The sequence below is a fragment of the Equus caballus genome, chromosome 21 (assembly GCF_041296265.1).
Source record: "Equus caballus isolate H_3958 breed thoroughbred chromosome 21, TB-T2T, whole genome shotgun sequence".
NCBI classification, from domain to species: Eukaryota; Metazoa; Chordata; class Mammalia; order Perissodactyla; family Equidae; genus Equus; species Equus caballus.
The window spans coordinates 27495349-27515693 of record NC_091704.1 but is presented as its reverse complement, the minus strand read 5'-3'; the positions used below and the strand labels follow the sequence as shown (position 1 = coordinate 27515693).

Below are 20345 nucleotides of genomic sequence, written 5' to 3'. Positions count from 1 at the left end.
AGTCCTGAGGTATGGAAATGATGCTGTTGACCCATCATCACTAAAGCATCTTGAGAAAGTATTTTTTTTACCACCTTTCTTCCACTCTCTCTCTTCTCAAAGACAGGCAGTATAAGGAGGCAGGACAAAAGAGTGAAGGCTGAGGCCATAAAAGAGAATAAAACTAAATGGCTCACTTGGTGACAGGACCCACTGCTTTGGCCTATAATTAGCACTATGCCTTAACCCACAGGAATAAGCAGCCTTAGACATCTGCTAGAATATTGGTATTTTCAATCTCTAGTTTGAATGACAGGACCCTGGAGGCAAAACATTTCCTGTGGAGATTCTGCACTTTTGTCTGCTCTTGCTTTTCTAGCTCAAATAATTCAATTATGTTGTGCCTCAAAGTACAGTTCAAGGGACATTTCATAACTGAAGTTAATGGGCCTGGGGATACCACCAACGTAACTCATCAGTTAGAGGGAAAATATGAGGTATGTGTAAACATTTTGAAATGGGTTTGAAAAGAGACACAATTATAATTATATTTGTGATTACTTCTAGTGGTACTTCCACAACTTTCCATGAAATAATACACTTTGGAGGAAGTCTATGGCCCAATGGGAAACTAGTCATGGTCAGGTTAAAGAGAAGGTAATCCAGCCTAGCTATTTTAAGAACAAAAGTATTTTATACAGATAATTAAATGGCTTAGAGAATCACTGGGGAAGCCTAAAGAAATACATCTAAGCTGAGCCTTCAAAAATAACTCCCAAGCCACACCACAGAACTAGGCCACCAGAAGAACCTCTACCTCTTCTGTGATCAGCTGCCTGCCACCTTAGGATGCTGCCAGTTCCATGACCATGGTGCCTTTCCACAGCAGGGATAAAAACACTAACAGAAAGGCAGCTGGATCATGACATCACTATGATCCAGAGGCCACCCAGTCAGGAAGCTGCTCACCCTGCTGCTACTGATGTCTGCTTCCAAATCACACAGTGCCTGCCACGTTCTTCACCAGCATAGCTGCTCCCCCACACCCTGCCTCTTAATGCCCATTCACCTAGTGATCAGATCCTGGGAAGAGGACCAATGCTGAGAACAAAGCAACGAAACATCTTCATGGCCATTCACTATCTTATCTCCAAAGATGTCTGAGAGATTGTTTGGTAACATTCCAGTTTTTGCAGGACCCAAGGGTATACTAGTAGGAGATTCAAACTGATGTTAAAAGACAAACCACTATATCTATCACAGAATAAATTTACTTTTAATGTCATATTATGGAGCCGGCCCAGTGGCATAGTGGTTAAGTTCGTGTGCTTCGTTTCAGTGGCCCAGGGTTTGCAGGTTTGAATCCCAGGCATGGACCTACACATCACTCATCCAGCCATGCTGTGGCAGCATCCCACATACAAAATAGAAGAAGATGGCACAGATGCTAGCTCAGGGACAATCTTCCTCACACACACACACACAAAAAAAAGTGTCATATTACTAAGTACATATCAAATACCCGACATGCACACAATACTATGCACAGCCCAGGCGGTCAACAGAGGTTGACAAGAAAGTCATCAGGCCAGGGTCTTTAATTTTCATCAACCAGAGGACATAGTATCTGAATTGCTCCATTTTTCATATCACCATTTACTAGACCATAGATAAGCAGCTACTGCATGGATTGTTATGAATGAGAATGATGACCATGGTACATGTTCTGGAAAGCTCTGTAAAAATATATATACTTTCCCAAGAAGTTTAATATCTAATAAGAGAATATAGTACAAATATGAACATCTGAATGAAATATAAATGTTCCAAACCAAACTCTGAAACTTAGTTATAATTACTTTAGAGTTAAATAACCCAGATAGAAAATGAGGCAAAGTAGGTATACTTGAATCAGCACCCCCATTTGACTATTTAAAAAACACCCTTTAAGTAGCATTGACTACTTTTCTTCCAAAGTAACAAACACAGAAGCAGTAGAAAGTGAACAGAAGTTCACGCAGGGATCAAAGTGTATTACAGAAAACACCGAGGCACACTATTAAATGCTGTGAATTGGTTTTCAGACCAGTGCTGAGATGTCTTTGCAAAGAATGGTCCAGGACATTCATTTCATTCTGTTGGACACTGAAATGAATATGCCTGGGACTAAATCTGTCCCTTTTACAATCACTGGGGAAAAACAACAGTTTGACCATTGATTAGGCTGCCTGTTGGGCAGAATCCACTCTCCTATGTAACCACTTTTGCGATAAATCATGCAGAGAAAGCAGCCCTGGTAGCAAGGGCTATGCACTGAGATTACTATTCCCCAGCGAACTCTTATTAATATAGATGAGAATTATGTAAATGCCATGTGACATAGCAGGCATAACTCAGGCATTTCCTGGAAACTGTTTGCTTGTTATTGTTGATTGGTGTTTTTATTTTTATTTTTACCACAACTGAAAAACACAAAAGCAAGGAATTATAATGCCACAACTGTACTTTGAAAATACTGTAAAAAATAAAAATAAGCTCAAGGGACTACAGTCAGGATACCAAACCCAAGGAAGCCCACTGTGGGCCTCCTTGCACCTTGCAAATGTAGCTAATTGCACATTAGACTAGTACTATAGTATTCACGGGCAAATCTCTGCGTTACCAGCAAGGTTGTCTGGCTGCACAACTGGGCTAGTTAGATGATGACAATCCACTCTCCCCAGAGCCTCCTGGCAGAGGGCCATGTGCCTCTAGAAGCCAAAGCGCCAGTACGTTTTCTCCTCGGAATTCAGATTGATTCCTAAACCCCCTGACCCAGTCCAGGGATAGAGAATTTCCCCAGACCAGGAAACACCTTTTAATCTACCACTTCTCCTTGCAATTATCCCTACCATTAGCCTGGTTCTCAATGCAGAGGAATTCAAAAATAAAGTCTGTCTTCCCATTCCCACCTTCCTCCAACTCACATGTACTAAGAGAGCCCTCAGGAGGGGTCCTGGGAGGGCCCCTAAGAGAGTGGAGAGACCCCAGGGCGCTCATAATTAACTTGTCAGGAGACCTCAGAGCTGCATGTCAGTCTCATAGATCTAGGCCTGCCCTTTTATCAATCCCCAGGATCTTGAGTGTTACATTCCCATTAATATTAACAGCATTCTCACTAACAAGACAGAGTAACTATTATGTTCTCTCTGGCTTTGCTTATTAAACGGGGCAAATAATTGCCTTGAACATTTTATCATCAAGATGAACATTTAGCATTGTACCTAACAAAGATTGTCAGTGTTTTTCTTCAAATGCTATTTTTCTTATTCCTTACATATTTAGACAGACTATCTTGGACTGCAGTTCTTATTTTTACATCATTTATAAATTTTGAGAAATCCAAATCGTGATATTAATATCTCCGTATTCATGTTTGAACAATCATTTTCCTGAACACTTTACTTTATTCTAGATGTCCCAATATCTACCTATGATTTAAAAATACCCTCTTGAAGCCATTTGCCATAGCTTCTACTTTCTTCTAATTTCTATCTTCCTTTTGATAAATTTGCTAGTTTTCTCTTTTTTCTCCACTTTAATGCCCCATCACTTAATATAGGAATAAATGTTATTGAATAAATGAGTGATAAGTGACTGAATACATGATGTTGACATTGATACTTCACACTAAATTTGTTTGATTTAGCATTCACTAGCCTTGTTTGATTAAAAGTGTAAACCATCAGGGACTCCATGGCTCGGAAAGACAAGAAAGGAGGTAATCGGTATGTTGGTGCCTGATGTCCAGCCTCGTGGGCAGTGCCTCTGTAAGCTCTATTCCACTGCCATTCACCTGGCACGAAGCTAGAGAACTGGACACTCACGTCATCAACACAGCTACTAGTGCTAATGTCAGAAACTCAGTGGTAATGATTTTGCAGGTCAGGAAAAAAAAATGAGTTTGATAAAGAAAAAAAATACAGCAACTAGAGGTAGAAAAATTCCAGTCCCTGGAAAGCAGGCAGAGAAGGCAAGAAACACACCAGAAGACAGATGTGTTTCAGCAATACCAAAAAGGAATGGAATCGTTGGAATCAGAGGCTGTCCCATGGGTTAGACGGGCTCCTAAGAATCTACTTTCCTCATGCCCCTGTCCCACAGAACCACAGTTCGTACAGGTAGGCTCTTCCCATACACACCTGCCACTACATAATGTCTTTAAACTTAATTATATTGATGAATGCAGAATCAAGCTGTGCAGTGAATTCATTTTTAAACTGCCTGGCTTATTTTTCTGAGTTGTCTTTGTAGAAAAAAAATTCACTCTTGCTCTTTTAACACCTATAATGAATAATCCATGCCATGCCTTCCTTTCATATTCACTAATCTTTATATTCAACTTTCTATTAGCCGCAATTTCAATTCATTAAAAAATGATATCATCCTGGGACTAAAGCTCGATTCTTATTCCTTATGGCAAAGCAATTACATTTCAAAGAGTAACATTTTTTGTGCGTTTCTACTTGAAATTTTTACCAGATTCCTGTCTTTTGACTACTGCTACCTCTCAGTAGATTTGAGATGAGAACAAAAACATTTGAAAAACTCGAGCAGTGGGAATTGAGATCTTTGGATAATATTATTCATCTTATATGTGAAATAAGATTCATGGTGTATATAGAAATATTGTTTTACATTTCCTTGATAATAACATCAATAATGTTAGTAACAATGTGAGTAATAATAATAACATTTTCTTAAACTTGTGTTCCTGATAAATCCTTATATACTAAAACTCGCTGGCCAATCATACACATTTCACATCCCCATTTACCACTTACATGCAGTCTTCCCAACCCTGCCATTATTAATAATAGCAATATGCTAGGCAATAAATGTGTCTTATCTCATTTAATCTTCACAATAACCCTATGAAATAACATTTTTATTACTTTCTCCATTTTACGGGTCAAAAATTGGGGCACTGAAGGTTTAATAATTTCCTGACTAGTAATTAGTAGAGCAAGGATCTGAACCCAGGCAGTCTGCCAGTAAAGCCAGCACATTTTACCACTAGGTCATATTCTGGCGGTCCCTTGTCTGCTTTCCAATGACTCGTATGCTAAGAAGTGAGAGGTTTCAGGAATGAGTGGCCCTCTCCCCACAGAGAAGATGGATTACACACAGAGGCAGAAGAGGTTCCCACACTGCAGATTCCCAGGGAATGAGGGGGATAATCAAGCAAAACAGGGATTCATGGCTGTTTTTTTTCCTCATTCTTTTGTCTTCTACTTCTCTAGTTGCCTTGTTGATCACTGCATTTAGCTTTTGGTTCTCTTAGCCAGCCTGAGTAGCTGGCAGAGGCATTGATAAACGAACATGTTTTGGCTGACTGTATCAGACACATTATGGTATATTATGTTGAGCCAAGAAAATATGTTATTCTAATAGAGAATTCCCTGGGTGGTCCAAGCATTGCTGTTGGCACAGTGCATTCAGTAGACACTTTACATGATAGCCAACCATCTCCTCCAACCCACCACACCATGGTGTCACAGACCTGTCATTCCAGGGCTTGAGCCTTCCAGATCAGCCTCGTAATTTACCCAAACAAAAGGCAAAAGCCCCTTGGCAGCTGAACATAGAGTGAATTTCGCACATTATTTAACATAAGTTTTCATTCAAGTTTAATTTGGGGATTTACAAGGAGGAATTCTCTGCATTTTTTCCTGAATTTAAATAAACAAGAAATAAAGTCAAATTACTGGCAAACAAGATATGTGTGATGGTGTCATGTGTGATATTTAGGTAATCTCCCACTGCAGAAGAGAAAACAGAAATAACCTTTTACCCTCTTCCTACTGGGAGTCCTGGGTCTATCCTCATTCATTCATTCAGTCAGTCAATCAAAGGACATCCACTGGGCACATGCTTTGTGGGGATTACAAGAATGAAGATATAACCTCTGTCTTCAGATGGCTTCCATTCTGAGTGTTAGGATTAGGACATACATGGTATTCCATTAGGTAAGTCAGAGCTACAAAATGTATATAAGGAAAAATGCTGTTCCAGACTAAGATTTTGAAGAATATAGCCTAAACAGAATATTGTTATAAAAATAAGACATCTTGAAAAAAAATGTTTCAAAGATGGGTCTTACAAGGAAGTAGAAGCTGATTTTCCCCTACAAAGAAAACAGATAAAAGGATGGAACTTCCTATTTCTATTCCGTTCTTAGGGCAACAAAGAAGAAAATTGCTTGTTCCCTAAAGACTTCTTAAAACATTAGCTCAAAATCTTTCTGCAAAGACAATCCTTCTAGTAAAATACATCTAATAATGTATCTTCAGGCCTTCATAGAAAGCCAGCTTACATTCCCCAAAGCTGTTCTTGTGCTCGTTATCTATGCACTAATATTATAGAATCATCTGGTAAACAATCACTCCTGTCTTATCCACCTGTTCTCTTTCTTGCCCATGTACACACACACACACACCCCTTCTCCCACCTTTATAGTCACATATTTCCTTACCTAACAAGACATGTTCTTTCCTCATATTCGCCTTCTCCACTTTCATAAATACCTTTTGTTAATTTGAGGGCAGAAGTGGATGTGGTTTGTTGCTAGGGGACAAGGTCTCCTCTTTTAGTAGTTTCTAGCAGTGACCAGGGAGTAGGGGTGAAACCAGAATAAAAGAAGTAGATGCAATTGCTTTTATGAAAATCAGGCAAAGCAGACTTGGATTTTTGAAGCCATGTACCTAAAGCATGCTCATATCCCTTTCTTTCTCAGACAAAGCCGTAAAACACTGGCCAGAAGTCCCAAATTCAGATCTGTGCAGAAGGAAACCTCACCCAGTCAGTTTATTCGACAGCATTAATCTGAGAAAATCACAAAGAGAATCTTCACACTCAACTGGAATACAGTTGTTTTTGGAAACAACTAAGGGAGGGTGCACAACCTTACAAGAAGTAACCCACAATTCTCATGCCAAATATCTGCCTTTTAACACACAAGGGCACAAAACAAATTTGGCACCAACTACACAGCTGTGATCTATTAAAGGGAAAATGCAGGGAATTGGGGTCAGCAGAAGGGAATCCCTGAGGCTGGACCCAACTTCAACGGCCAAGGGACCAGAGAGTAGAAGATAAGAGTTATGGGTTTATGCCCAATTAAGCTTAAATTTAAGTACCTTCATCCATATCTAACATTGTACCTAGCTCTGCATTAGTCATCCCACAGGGACAGCGCTGAGTGATCAAGTCTCCTCCCAGAAACTACTGCATGTATGGTTGGCGTCCATACTCTTGTTATCGTCAGGACTGAACTGTATTTAAGTGTCCCAATTCAGCAGACCATGATTGGAGAAGGAAGCAGTCCTGACTCCATGACTAACAGTCAATGGGCATGGCTTAATTGAATTGCCAGTTGAATAAAAAATATTTTAAGAAATCAACTATAAAATCCAGATCAAGTTGCAACACCGTTATCAACATCATCACTGAAAGTACTAGGCACCTTGAAAACATGATCTTTAGTGTTCACCAACACCCTACAAAGTGGGTAAACCTCACAAGAACTTTCTCTGCCTGCAGTGAAATCTATCTACTTCTGGGGTTAGCTAAGTGAGTGATGACTGAGTGATAATTCAACAAAGCCATCCTATGTAGCATTTAGCATAGTGATCGAGCACATAGCAGGTGACCCACAAATGTTGGCCAAATTCAAGAATTGATGCATTGATCAGTAAATAAATAATCAGTTACTAAATACATCTGTGAAAATTACTCAATCCATGAGGTAAACTATTAAGGAATGAAATCATGATTCAATAAATCAATGGTAATTCTGAATGAAGAAAATGAGACGTTCTCTGATAACCAGCCTACCCTCCCTACTCTAATAAATCAGTTTGTGCCAAAAACAAGGAGACAAATACTAAATGAATGTCACTAGTTCTGTTCACAATTACACTTTCTGTTCCCCTTATGGTTGAGTGAAGCCTGGTACCATGAGTTCTATTCAATGAATTTTAAGTTGAAGTGCCTCATACCATTTCTGTAGAAGAGCATGTAACCACTTAGGGTGAGACTCTTTAGAGCTCACACTCCCCTCAAGCATGGTAACCGGCAACATTGGAGATGTTGGCTGCTCCATCAACCTATGTCCCTGAGTGACAGTGATGAGCAGAGCACCCAGCTGACCCACAATGGACACACGGCAGGAGCAAGAAATAAATCTTTGTTGTTTAATCCCTCACACTACTACAGCAGCACATCTTAGCCCATCACAACTGATAAAGTGAATAAAACTCCAAGACCCTGTAGCTTCCACAAAATAACAGTGAGCTAGGACCGTATCACAGCCCAGACTCATTGTTTCTGATTTTGCTCACCTCTGTCCCAGACCATTTCCTAATCCCCCCATTACTACCCTTACTCTGATCTGCTAATTAATCCCACAAGAATTTGCAATTCTGTTGCCTGCAGAAGACTGTAATTGATCTGGGAATAGAGGAGAGAAGGCAATTTATGTGCCACAGAAATGCAATACACGTCCTCAATGAGGAGATTACATTTAGAGCTCTGTTCAAGAGATGTGAAATAGACCAAAAAATTGTCAAGAGCCTTCCTTCCCTGTGTTTGGTCTGTTCCTATGGACCGGTATTGATAAAAGTCTTTTAACCACAGAAAACCATTTGGCTTTCTTTCATTTCAGATCTGGAGGAAATGACTGGAGGGTCAGATGAGTCATCATTAGGGAAGCTGAGAATTTCCAGCCGCACTTTCATATTTTTCTATCAAGAGGTAGCATTTAACAGAATTTTACATTTTTCTGCCATCTGGTAACAATAAGGATGATAATTGATGAGGGTTAAATCTTAATGGATTATTTACTACTTTAGTTAAAATTTCATCAGCTTCATGAAACATCTCCTGTCCAACATATCTTAGAGTACAGATAAAAAATATTATTTTACTTCTGTTTGATGTTTAAAAGATTAATTCTGTTGCCCTTGGCCCCAGATGAGCCATTCATAAATAAATATATGGATCATCACAGAGTTTCAGGGTGATGGAAGGAAGATTCCTTTTAAAAAACTAGCTATGGCTCTATCGCTGGTTGCTTATCATCTTGAATACATGTTTTCTGCTATCGGAAAAGCATTTATCTGCCATGCAGATAGGCTCAAAGCAAACGTGAAGCCCACTACATGTATTTAATGCTCTGCAAAAATGTCACCAGGCTTCCTGTTCCTGTCATAATTATAAAGATAAAGCTTGGGGTGTGCATGATTTACACAACTACATCCACTGTAAAGTTATATTAGAGTCTGACTTTTAAGTATCATACAGTCATGCATGACTTAACGATGGGGATACCTTCTGAGAAATGCATCATTAGGCAACTTCGTCATTGTGCAAACATCATAAAGGACACTTATACAAACCTAGATAGTGTAGCCCACTACACACCTGGGCTCTATGGTACTAGTCTTATGGGATCACCATCATATATGCAAGTCTATTTTTGACCAAAATGTCATCATGCAATGCATGACTGTATATCCACTTCTTTTTTAAGACAATGCTTTTGACTCACTGCTCAAATCACATAGCTAATTTCACCATTCTCATATTTTCCCATTTCCTCACCAACCTCTAATCCTATTCTTCCCATCTCGGCCAAATAACAAAATTATATTCCAATTAAGAGTAAAACAGATTGCAGGTAAAGCCGTTGAATGGGGGCAAATTGTAATTCACACAACAAATACTTTCGAGCACTGACTTCATGCTAGGTGCTGTCCTAAATTCTGAAAATATAACAATAAAGTACAGTAGAGAGGGTCTTAGTCTTGTGAGGCTTACATTTTAATGGAGAGGCAAATAATAAATAAGATTCATTCAAATAAGTGCTATGAAGAAAATGAAACGGTGTGATGGGACAGAGTGCTGGTGGAGGTGGGGTCACCAAAGGAAACCTCTCCAAGAAAGTCAAATTTGAGTCAAAGCCCAAATTAAAAGAAGCCAAAGATCTGAGGAAGATCACCTAGATCATCCAGAAAGAGAGACCAGCAGTTTCAACAAGGAGCCTGAAGCAAGAAAGAGCTTAGCCTATTTAAAGAAGAGAAAGAAGGCCTGAGTAGTTGGAGACGAGGCAGAAGAGGAAGGCAGAGGCCAGCTCAAAATGAGCCATGTAGTTCAAGGAAAAGATCTTGGATTTTACTCCAAATCCAATGAGAAGCTACTGGAGGACGTTAAATGGAAAAGTGACATTAAGTTATAGATACACAAATATCAATCCAACAGTCTGAGAAAATTGGTCAAACTTTTCAACTTTCACAATAGAATGCTAGTTCTACTAGTCCTACAGGGAAAGCTCGGTGATCTTCCCTAAGTCTGGGGTAGAGAATTCCTGAGTTTCCAATTCTCATTAGGGCTCCAAGGCTCACACTTGCCAGTAGCCAACAGACCCAGGAGGAACATGCACACGCCTTTTCAGGAAGGGCATCCAAACTGGGGTGTCCTGTTGAGCTACTTCCTAAATTCTTATGCTGCCAGCGTGATGTGTCACCCAAGCCAGGATCTATCAGAAGATAACTGTCGGCGGCTCGGCGGAGGATGGACAGGAGGGAAAAACCTGAAGCTAGGGAGACTATGTGCTTTATCATGACTGTTCTAGCATTACATGGGCCTGTGCAGGATTTTCTTAGCAAGCCATTGTAAAAAAATCAGCTGTATTGTAAAATATTAAATTATTTATATAAAAACATATGATAAAACGTAAAACATTAAACATATCATAAAATATTATTGAATGTTGTAACATGTTTCATTCTGATCCTAACAGTCTTTCACAAAACCTTAAAAGGTTTTCTGCCATGGAATCAGAGAAATGTCATTTTTTCCTCAAGCAAAAAGATAAAATTTATGAACCATGCATGTTCATAAATTCTGTGAGATGCCAGCTTGATTAAAATTTCCTAACTTTGCTCTCAACTTGGCAGAGTGCCATTGGTGCTCAGACATTAAAACAGGTGGCATTTCTGTCAAGAAGGTTCCTATTTCTTAGAAATGTAGATTAAAGTGGCTTGCTTTACAAAATCCCTCCTCTCGAAACCAATATACACAGAATGGCTCTATTCCCAAGAAGCAGAAATGTTTCCTTCCCAGCGCTCTGTTTTCGCTGCCAAGCCTAAACTCCTTTGTAAGCCCGTGGAGGACCCTGTTGAAAAGTCTTGATAGACACACTTCACATAATCAGGAAGCAGTTGGGCTAATAATAATTTCTCTAAATGACCAACGACAATGTTTATTCTGTATAATCCAAGTAATGTGACCGCCTTTCCTCCAAAAGATAGAGGGATGAGTGGATGATACCTATACTTTAAAAGGTAGGGAAGCTTCCCATTCACCTGTAAGATAATAGAGGACACCTTCCTTAGGGCATACATATACCCCTTAGAGAGAGAGGTCACAAACTGACACCCAAACACCTAACGTGACCAATAAATTTTCCCAAATTGGCATGCAGCGACTGGGGACAAGTCTCACAATGTTAGCACAGTGTTTTTTAAACATTTGAATTGGCTGTCAGTATTTAAAAATCAGGAGATTTCACATCTCAATTTCCAGTTCCTTTTGCAAAAGTCAAAATATCTGAAGCCCCTGGAACTGCATGTTTGCTTTACTGCAAGACTACAATCCCCTCAGGGTGACGGTGGCCACAGATGGGGAAAGGCTTCATTGGCCAGGTCTCTACCTTGCCCTATTGTTTCGTAATCCCTCCTTGCATCATTCAATTCCAACAGCTGCATGAGCAGTGCAAGCCCTCTTTGGTAATAAAGAGACAGATCAGATAGATGGATGGATAGACGGATAGAAGGATAGATTTCAGTGTAGTCCCAAATTACCAATTTTCCCTAAACAGTGAAGTTTTATAGCAAGCACTCTTTCATACCAAACATGCTTAGGTTCCAAGGCTTCCTTAAACTTAGAACTTAAAATCCTCTGATTAACCAAACTCAGTAGTAGACTTAAGTAACGGAGACTATCTAAGAATCTGTCCACTTCCAGAACTCTAGATTCTATCAGTTCTGCCTGCTCTCCTCCAAAACAGGAGACCTTATGGTCAATCTAGGCCACTTACTAGCCCTTATGGCACCTTTGTGGAACACAGGAAAAAGGACCCCTTCCTCTGGGTTGACACAGACTGACATCACACGGCATGGCTTGGCAAGCAGAGTATGGCTGCCTTTCCACTCTCACTCACTCCCTGCAGCCCAGCCCACTTGTATAGTGAATAATCTGCACATATATATGCAGCATCACAGCCCTGGAAGTCGACTTTAAACAAAACACAGATGACATCAATATGTACATGAAATTCATCCAAGGAGAGGCACCTGACAAGTCAAGTGATTAAGGGGATATGAAGATTTGGGCGTTTCTTATTGGTGCACCGGGTTTTTAACCTCTCACATGAAACAGATTCTAGAACCTTTGCAAAAGGGAAATAAGTTAGTGCCACATGAGACCAAGAGAGGTGAAAATTAAACCCAAGCCCAAACCACTCTGCCCGATCTCTGAGATCATTCTGTCCTAACGAACACAGATCCCAGATGGGTACATACACAGTCTATTTGGAAAACCAATTCCTTATTTGTTGGGGGGTACAAGTAATTTACAAGAAGAATTTTTATATCAATAAGAATTCTACACCAAATGGAAACTATGAAAATACATTTTCTTTTCTTTTTTTTTTTTTTTATCCTAAATATCCCAGTCTGGGTCATCTTTCCTATTCCTTAGTGGACTATGAGTTTCAACAAGTTGGGCCAGTCTGACTGATCTGAAATTTCTCCTGTCCTATCTCACCGTTCAATTTCATGTTTCCCCTCCCGCTAAGACCCAGTTACCCTGGGCTTTCAGTGGGAGTCCCGATGCCCTGGCTCACTATGTTTGTCATTACAGTCTTTCTGTGCTATTTGAATCTGAAGAATAAGCTCTTAACACCAAACTGACTTCTTCCTAGCCCATTGGAAGCACACACGTCAAGTGCCCCTTTCACTCTTCTGGAGGAGCCACCAGAGCTACGTCTCCAGGCCCCACATGATCTCATGCCTTCACTTGGACTAAAATAACTGCCCCACCCTGCCCTAGAAGGAGGAAAAGCCCTGCCTGCTCCAGAGAAGGCACCTGTGAATTAGGTATGTCATCACTGAGAGTTCTCTTTCAGCTCTTATAGACAGAGGGAACGAAAGAAATATCATGGAAAAAGAAATTGATTCTATTTCCTGGAAATGTCTTTGATCCTCTACCATTCCCTGGTTTTATCCAAGGATAATACATCTGCAAATATTTCGTAGAATGGTTCTCCATCATGCTTGTGCAATTGTCCCTTTTATAAAATAAGAACAACAATAATAAAGTTTTCTTTATCTAAAATAAAAGGTGTCGTACCCTTTTCCTGCAGACTGAGAGCTGATGTTTTGCAATTCACAGGTAACAAAGGTGTAGCTTCACACTCCTTAGTGATGATGTGGGAAAGGCATTGCAGTTGTCCAGGGTCTCACTGCGGCCCCCAGGACCCTGCATGAGAAATGGCTGAATAGTAACATTCTTGAGGTTGCAGTCTCAGGATGTACTTAAACGAGTTTCACAGGGTATATCATGACCTGTGCTGGGGGAGTGGTGGTGGCAGGACATGGCGGGGGTGAGGGGGGGGGTCTTTTTCCTCCCTCTCCCCACAATCTTGCTTTAACACATAAAATAGGAATTACCACCAATACCTGTTGGTTTTAAGGAGGAAGTATCTTTCCTTTACTCCAGCATTCATTCATTTTCCATCATGGGTAGAGAAGAGAATTACTTGATTGTTGGCCTCTTTCCCTCCCTCTCTCCCTCCCTCCCTCCACCCCTCCCTCCATTCCTCTCTGTACTTCCATTGCTTGAGTGCTGCAGCCCACTCGCTCCCTCTCGCTCTCTGTCTGTCTGTCTTCCTCTCTCCTCTCTTTCTTTCCATGCCTTTTTCTTTCTCCTTCTAGGTGTCTGTAATTCTTCCTCCCCTCTTCTTTAGCACTCTCCCTTCCACTTTGATCTACCAGCTTGAAATCACAGACATTCTTCTGTCCTCATTGTTGAAAGCCACAGGGGCAGGCCCAGCTGCTTGGTTTGTGACCAAGGAGGTAAGTTTATTACCAAGGGGAAGAGGTGAGAAGCCAGCCAGGCCCAGCTCCATAATGAAGATGCAACAGTATTAAAGAAGTCTCATCTGACTTCTATGTCTTTATGTCTCCAGTGGTCCAAAGCCTACAGGAGAGTGGGGTGTGGTTAAACCCTTGGATTCCCAATAACTCCCACCATGGAGAAGAGAGTGCACAGACAGAAGAGTGAATTAGCTGATCCAAGAGCCAAGGAGGAGGAAGGCAGGACATTCAGGGGGTCCCACCAGGGGGAAGCCAGGCCCAGGGATAAGGGATGAGTAGCAAACATACTGTATGCCATAAGGACTTCTTAGCCTTGTCATTAAAAAAAAAAAAGATCCTATGTTTAACAAGACTAAGACTTCTCTGTTCACAGTCTTAAGACTCTGAGAGGTGAAAGTAGGAAAATCAGAAAGAAAGATCAGGCCAGACATGAATAGAGGCTATTCTGTTAGTGATATTTGGTCACAGGTTTGCACCAGGATTTCAATAGGGAGGCATTGGAAAGCAATATCCAAAACCTGCCTCGTAGTATCATATATGTTGTTAGTAATTAGGCCTTATAGTTCTCATCACTAGAGAGAGAACTGAGCTGAGTTAATGCCTGTGAATCACTCAGTCCAGAGTGGGTGGGCCAGATAAGCAGCATCGCTAACAGCACAGAGCCTTCACAACGCTTATTCCTGCCAGCAGGGCTCTGAGTAAAGCGACTGGACCTCCCAGTTTGCCCCAGACAATGCTGGTTCACATCTGTTGCCCGGCAGAATTATTAATAGGACCCCCTTTTATTCTCAAAAGGTCCCAATTTGCATGATCAATTATAAGGTCTTCTTAGGTATGTGCTGTATAATGGAATATTTATAATCCATTGAAGGTGTCATAATAATATGTCACAGACCACATTCAACAGAATCTCTAAAACTAAGGAAAAATTATAAATGAAACTTATTTAGAATTATCTTCATGAAACTTCAGAAATCAACAATATGTAAGGAAAGACAGAACACGTATCAATCCAGAAGAGAAGGAAGCAACAAGAGGATAGAAAATGCAACCCTGATCTTAATTGTCCACCAACCTCAGTAATAATGACTGCTCAGACTCAGTCACCACGATATTTGGAAAGCAATCTTGGATATTAATATAATTCTTTAAGAACATTTTTTTAACCTTTGATTCATGAGACAAATGGCCTTTCTATTTTAACCAAGATACCTAGGTAGTGAATAGACTTTACTAAAACAAAGATCCCAAATCTAGTTTCCTGAGAAAGAGAAAAAAAAGGTGCTTTGAGTGAACACATAAGAAAGAATGAATTGTCTCCTTCCTTCTAAAGCCACGTAGGGAACTTAACTGTTTACATTATTATCTACCTGCTGCATTTCTTTTGCTAAGAGACCATAGACAAGGAAACACTAGTTCAAGCTCACAGCTGTAGCAAAAGCTTTGTTTACATTGCATATAATTTGCTTAATATGATAATACAGCCTTCAGTTTCCCTGTACAGAGTTCTAGTGCCTAGTTAACAGGTCAAGAAATGAGTTGTCAGGGTCTCCTCTGTACCCACTTTAAATTAAACAACTAACTCCTTCCCATGCTGGACTATGAGAATGGCCTTCGCTGACTTATCTTATGAGACAGCATCAGATAGAGCTGCCCAGCTGACGCAATATTGTATTTCCAATCCCACAACAGCTACATAGCAGACTTTGTCATAACAAGGTGTCATTCACATCCATTACCCCAAAACGTAGTGACTCTCCGTCACCCGTCACAACCAACATGTCCCTAATTTCCCCCAGCCCGCCACATCCACTTTAATTGGGGACACAGTCAATAATTCAATCCTTTCTCCTGGCTGCACTCGTCAGCAATTACAATACTGCCCTGTCATGATTTTAGACTGCCATCCAGGCCTTACATTTTTTGCTCTTAATACTCTATTGAAATACAATATGTGCACAGAAAAGGACAGTGGATTTTCACACAGTAAGCATACCCATGTAACAAAATTTTAAGAATTAGAACACTGCAGTACCCTAGCGCCTAATGTCCCGTCTCAGTCACCTCCTTCCCTGAAAGCTACCATGGTCTTGAATTCTAATACCGTAGGTCTGTTCGTAAGCTTTATGTGAATGGAAGTGTATGCATGTGCTGCTTTGTGTCTGGCTTCTTTTCTCAACATTGTATTTTTGAGATTCATCCACATCGCGTAAGACTATATAGTTCATTCCTCTTTACTGCTACAGAGTATTTCATTTTGTGACTATATCACAAATTAGTGAGCTGTTTTCATTTTTGCTATTACAAATAATGCTACTATGAGCATTCTTGCACATGCACTCAAATGTACATATTTTCACTGGACATACACCTAGGAATGGAAATGCTAGGCTATAGATTGTTACCTATGTTCAGCTTTCTTAGATACTGAAAACAGTTTTTCAAAGTGAATCTACCAATTTATACTCTCACCAGCAGTCTATAAGCATTTCAGCTGCCCTGATTCTCATTGGTATTGTCAGTCTTTTTGATTTTAGCCATTCTGATGGACATGGTATAGTATCAATGTGGTACTGTGGATTTAATTTTAATTTCCTACAGACTAATGAAGTTGAGCCACCCAGCTTTCTTAATCTTTCAACTTTTACCAAGTCATTGGCCAATCTTGGTCATTCAACTCCTCTCTGGTTACTGCTTATAAGAGATGCTACCCTAAGAATCAAGGGAGCGTGTACTCATTCCATTCAAAGCCATTCTACCTGTTGGCCTTTGTCTCTGTCCATCAATCATTTCCACCTCATGTCTCAATCCTCTATGCACGTCACTCAGGTGGCCAGCCTCTTCCCTCCGGAAGTAACCAATCTGACACCACCACCCCCGCCCTTATAAACCTACCCCTAAGCTGACAAGATACCCTTACCGCCCACTTGCACCAAGAAAGACAAGGTCCTGCAGGTGAGTCCTTACCACTTCATTCTTCTCTCCAGCTCAGAGCGAGTGTTGTTCCTCCTTCTCTCTAAAACCCTTAACCACTGAAAAAATGTGTCCTTTTCAGTTTCCTTTGCCCATTATTATCTATGTGACCAAGCGCAAGTTACCTGACATCTCTTGGATTCAGATTTCCTACCTAGAAAACGAGAGTATTGCTTACCTCATAAAATTGTTGTGAGAATTAAAAAGTAATTTGCTTAAAATTCCTGGTTCAATGCCTGATAAGCTTTTCGTGTTCAGTAAATATTAATTGTTTTCCTTCCGTTTCTCCTTTTATCTCTCCACCATTATTAATCTCTTCCTTTTAACTTAGAAGCAGTAAGATGTAAGAAACAAAAAAACTTGGCTTTTGCAATCAGACACACTGAGACTTGAAACCTGATGTTTACCATTGACTAGTTTAATTATTAACTTCCTTAAATCAGCTTCTTACACTCTAAAAAGGATCTGGGGCTGTGATACTCAGAAGTTCGAGAATTATAAGTCACTCAGAGTGACTGCACTTCTAGAATGGCCATCTCAGAATACAGGCTCACAGGCCATCTCCATCCAGCTGTGCACGTGTTTAGGCAGCATAGGGTTTGATTAGTTAGTTGCTAGTTTTTATTTAGACTCTCTAGAGTTAAATATTAGGATAATTCACATTAAAATTCCAAAATTTGGGCTTCTTTCAAAAAGACTGGAAAAATTGAGCAATAGTGCTCATATTTCCTCATGCCTACAGTCACCTGGAACTGAGCAGCCACTGCCCTCCCAAGTCTGACCATGAACTCTCTGGTCTGCCACACTCCCCTCCCCTCCCTATTCTCTTCCACCAGGCCTGTCTCCCTTATTTACACCACCTCCCTAGACATTGATGGTTTTGTTAGCTTGCTACCTCTTCTCTAGATTCTTACCAATTGTCTAAGATTTACAGAACACTTGTAATGTATTTAACATTGTTTCTTTTACAAACATAGCCCTCCTGTTCTCCAGATTCTTACAACTTGCAATTGTCAGGCCTCATTAGTTTGCCACTGTAACAAATTATCACAAACTTAGTGACTTAAAACAATACTAACATATTATCTTTCAGTCATAGACATCAGAGGTCCAGAATGGGTCTTGCTGGCCTAAATCAGAGTTGGAAGACCTGCATTCATTTCTGGAGGCTCTAGAGAATAATCCATTTTCTTGCCTTTTTTAGCTTCTAAAGGCTGCTCTTAGTCTTTGGCTCATGGCCCGCTTTCTCCACCTTCAAAGCCAGTAGTGACTAGTTGAGTCTTTGTCATGCTGCATCATTCTTACGCTTACCCCCTTGCCTCCCTCTTCCACTCTTGAGGACCCTTGTGATTACATTGGGCCCATCCAGATAATCAGGATAATTTCCCCATCTCAAAGTCATCATGTTAGCAACCTTAATTCCATCTACAACCTTAACTCCCCCTTGCCAGGTAACATAACATATTCACAGTTTCCAGGGCCCAGGACTTGAACATCTTGGGAAGTGGAGGGCCATTATTCTACCTACCGCAGCCCCAACACTGGCAGCAAGCCTTTCTTTCCTTGAAAAATACAGTTGAGCCAGGATTGTTGATCTACTTAATGGTGCTGCTACAGGTTTTCCTTCAGCTCAAAAACAAAACAAAAATAAGCCTCCAAAACACAAACAACTCATAATTAATATTATAGCACTCCATGGCAAAGCAAAGAAGTTTTCTCCTGCAGGCCAATAAATTCCTATAGCACTTTTTGCTCGCTTCCCCAAACATCATCATCTTTATAAGGTGTCAGGAAGAAAGAAGGAGGGAAAGGAGGGCAAAAAGGAATGACACCAGCTATGGATCCAGGTGCAATTCCACCCGGGGATTAAAAAAAGAGGAAATACTAAGGAGCATATCAAAAGAACTTCTGTGTTGCCTAGGGTACTCTAAGCCCTCAGCAAAGCTCTGAATAATAATGTGGTCTGAGAGTAATCCTAAACTACTGAAGGTGCCCATGAATATTCCACCATGTTCTCTCTAGACAGTGTTTTATAAATTGCCCAGGGAAGGTCATCTGACTCATCCACGACACTATCAGAATTAAACAGGACAAAGGCAGCAAAATCACATGGGATGCTTTAACTTACGTCTTCTCCAAATAGACAATCAGGGCATTGTTTAGAGTTTACGAAGGAAAAAAATGGTGATAATTCAAATCCAATCTTTAAATGTCTATAATGAGCTGGGATCCAGACTTCATTTGCTACTTGAAATCTTTAAGTAACAAATCTCACAAGTTATATAATATATTTAAAATCAGTTGAGTATATGTGTTTTTCTCTGCATAGCCTTTAGGGAATTTTTCAGTGTACCAAATAAAGTCTAAATATATTATTGTGCATTTTCATTTACATCTGAATTCATTTCTTAAATCATACACAAAGTTAGCTAGGTAATCCAGTTCAACCTTATGAGTGTACCTCTGAAGTTGGCCCACATGGCTGACTCGCCCTCCTTGAAACATTTCCATGAGCCCACAATCTTCCCAGAATCAACTCCTATATCTAATCAGAATCTTGTCTTTTCTATTTCTAAACTCTTTCTCAAATCTTCCTAATTATCTTTATCCTCTAGACTTCATTTTCATAACACTTATCATAGTTTCAATTCACTATCAGGGTAAATTTTTGTTTACTCCATGAGGACAGGGGCCATATCTGTCTCTGTCTTGCAAGTTTCAGCTCTGTGCCTGGCACATAGTTGGCTCACAAATCTCATTGAATGAATGCTCTCTATCCCTAGTTTTCTTTTTAATACATATATTTACTTATGCCAGGCACTATTTTAAGTGTTTTGCATGTTTTAACTCATTAATTCTTATAGTCAATTCAATTATGTGGGGACCATTATTACTTTGTTTTATGGATAAGAAAATAGGCATGGAAGGTTCAATAATATGCACAAAGTTATACAGCCATTAATAGCAGATAACATTTATTGAGTACTTAATATGTGGGAGGTCTGCTGCTAGCCATGTAAGATGGCTTTGTTTGGATTACAAACAGAAGCCCCTTTTTGATGGATGAATTACAAAAGGCATTCCCTACTCCCAGATGAGGAAGCCCCCTCCAGGGCACAAAGCTCAATAGCTGGGAGCATGTTCTGCCCTGCACTGGCCCCTTTAACCACAAGCCTTTTTGCAGAGCACAGCCTG

At 40.2% G+C, this 20345-nt stretch overlaps 1 protein-coding gene across 18 annotated transcripts in view; it reads right to left on the bottom strand.

The window, feature by feature from the left end:
* Nucleotides 1-20345, bottom strand: part of PDE4D (phosphodiesterase 4D) — a 1371041-nt gene that overhangs the window by 1200187 nt on the left and 150509 nt on the right. Inside the window, exon 2 of one of the 18 annotated variants that reach the window (XM_023625252.2) lies at nt 13432-13560. The gene's annotated coding sequence lies outside the window, so the exon portion shown is untranslated. 18 annotated transcript variants of the gene reach the window in all.